Here is a 3,111-nt window from a genome sequence, read left to right on the forward strand (position 1 = left end):
CGTCTCTCCCGCGCAGCCGCACTGCGGCCCACCGGAAAAGGACTACAAATCCCGCCGTGCAGCGCGCGCCCGCTGGTGCCTTTTCAGACAGTAATGATTCCGCTTTAAATGCACTGCAAAGTGAACGATTCTGAGGTTTTTGGGATTCCCATTTCCCCCCTTACCTCCTTCTGGGTAGATAACATTTATATCCGTGTGTAATCGAAGACGGAAACCAACGCTAGCCTTCTAAACCTCGGTTCCTCGTCAGTAAAATACCTTTTTTCTAGAGTTGCTGTTCATCCCTCAGCCCCCTCCCTTAGAGCTGAAGGCCCTGGACTTCTTGCGGGAGAAGGGCGTGCTGGTGAGCTCGTTCCGGTAAAGACTAGGGGTTGGGGAGGAGGGTTATTGAGAAGGGGTCTGGATTTGTTTAAATAAATAAATTCTTTGTTTTTAGAAGAGACTATATGCACATGATTATATATGCAAAAAAAATGACAAAAGATACAGAGTAAATTCCTTATTCCCCACCCTTCACACCCCTACCTTAACCCACAGATCCAGCAGTTTTGAACTGAAGAAAACAGTGGTGAGCTGTCAGCGACAGGCAAGACCCTGGAGCAGGGCTGTGGACTAGGGGGGTTCTGGGGTGGCTGGAAATGTGTTAGAAAACACATCTTTTGTGAATTTGCAATTATCTCAAAATAAAAAGTTGGAAACAAAATATTTTAAAGATAACACATACAAATGTAAGATAACTTGGTAACAAATTTTAAAAGTACAAAAATAGAGTGAAAAGTAAATTTCCCTCCCTCCTGTGTGCCCAAATTCCCCTTCAGAAAAATATTGTTAAATTGCTTGTGGGCCTTTCAGAAATAGTGGAAGAGTAAATAGGTGTGTGTATATCCTTCCCCCTCCCACAAAAGATGGCACTGTTGCTTACATATCTTGCTTTCTATGACAAACACATGTAAGAAATCATTTCTTATCAGTATATGCAGATGTCTCACTCTTCATGGATGTAGCATTTAATGATATGAATGTATAATTGTTCACACACCCATATTCAACTATCATTCAACTGATCCCCTTGAGGGACATTTACGTAGCCATGAATTTTCTTGTAAACAATGATACAGGGAATATCCCTATACAAACTTCATTATGCACATGTAAGCTTTTTTCATCAAATACGTATTGCCAAAACCTTAGGAAGAGGTTCTAACAATCTACATCCCCCCAGCATCACAGGGGAATATCATAAGGTCCTAAATGAGTCCACACATGAAGCTCCAAGAAGGCTCTTAGGAAATGAGCCCCTTTCTTTCCTTCCCTTCCCCACTGCAACCAGAAATTCTTGGAGACTTCAGACCTTTTCAGACTCCAAAGAATACCGATGAAATCACTAAAATCGTGGAGTAGGAGACTAGGTGGCGTTGTTTTCCCTCCCTAACTTTCATTTTCAGGAGTCTTTTTCATGTGCTAGCCCCCTCTGCCCCCACCCCTGCCTCCATACATACGCAGAGGTGTCTATCTCCCAGTCCCAGATGAAGAAACTGAAGAACAAAGTGGTAAAATGTCCTGCTCCAGGTCACATGGCTGATATATGACAGAGAAACGATTAGAATTCAGATGCTACTGAAACTGATACGCTGTAATTAACCTAGTCTATACTAATAAAAGAGTAATACGCTAATTAGACCAGGAGACCTTCCAACAAAGCCATGGTGGTGGGGCCAAGGCAGAGGTGGTTAGGGGTGATCAGGCCAGCAGGGGAGGGCAGTTGGGGGCAAGCAGGTCAGCATGCAGGGGGGCATTGTTGGCGGCGAGCTGGCTGGCGGGCAGGGCAGTTGGGGGCAAGGAGGCCAGTGAGTGGGGCATTTGGGAGGAAACAGGGGGGCAGGGTGGGGGGCAGTTGGGGGCAATTAGTCCAGCAGGGGCGGGCAGTTAGAGGTGATCAGGCCAGAAGTGGGGGCAGTTGGGGTTAATCAGGCAGGCAGGTGAGCAGTTAGGAGCCAGCGGTCCTGGATTGCAAGAGGGATGTCCAACTGCTGGCAATCAGACATCCCCTGAGGAGTCCCAGATTGGAGAGGGTGCAGGCCGGGCTGAGGGACATCCCCCTCCCCCCACACACACACATACACAAATTTCATGCACCGGGCCACTAGTTCTTAATAATAGGAAAGGAGCAAAGGGAAGGCCAAATATTATAGGTGTGTCATTTGGGCAGCTTCGTTTACACTCCTTAGGGGTCTGTTCTGTTTTTTTATATGTTATATTTCATTTCCCTTGTGTTCTTTTTCTATATTCTATAAACAAATGTCAGAACCCACCGTGCTTTCACAGTGACTGGTACAGAATAAACAATCACGAAAGCCTGGCAGTAGCAGCCCTGGCAGTTTGTTGTGGTTTATTTCAAAGCTTTAGTTGATGGATTTTTGCCCCCTCGGAATTGATACAGCTGCCTCACCTGACAACTGAAACCGCTAGTTTCAATAAAAATCAGAACAGTGGTTGCCTGTTGGGGGAAAGGAGGATTGGATTGACTAACAGGGTATGGGAGAACTTTCTGGGGTCATAGAAATCTTCTATGTCTTTATTGGAGTGTTGGTTTACACAAGGATATACATTTGTCAAAATTCATTGACTTATACCCTTAAGACCCACACATTTCACTGAATGCAAATTTTTAATTCCATTTTTTAAAAAAATTAGCATCTTGCAAGTCAAATTAAGCTTGATCCAGGGAAAGGACAACGTCCAGAGCCACAGGAGGGCTGGCTGAGTGGAAATTCTACAACTAGGAGTAAAGAGAATATTATACCCAGACTCAGAGGCGGCGCAGTGCTGAAGTGAAATTCTGAGGTAACGAGGGCGCGCGGAGCGGGGCTGGAGGCGGCGCGGATGGCGGCTCGGGGGGAGCGGCGCAAACAATCGGGAGGGAGTCCCAGACTCTGAGCTCCAGATCCCGGCGAGTCGCTAGGGACACAGACGGGAGAGGTGGGACGGACTGGCCTCGGGCGGAACTCGAGGGCAGCGTTCTCTCCGAGGTTTGCAGCGGTTGCTGAGACTTTGTGAGGCAGAGTCCCTTGGGACGGAACTGAGAGTCGCACACTCGGGAGGGAGTCACAG

Source organism: Myotis davidii, unplaced genomic scaffold, assembly GCF_000327345.1.
Source record: "Myotis davidii unplaced genomic scaffold, ASM32734v1 scaffold399, whole genome shotgun sequence".
Taxonomy (NCBI): domain Eukaryota; kingdom Metazoa; phylum Chordata; class Mammalia; order Chiroptera; family Vespertilionidae; genus Myotis; species Myotis davidii.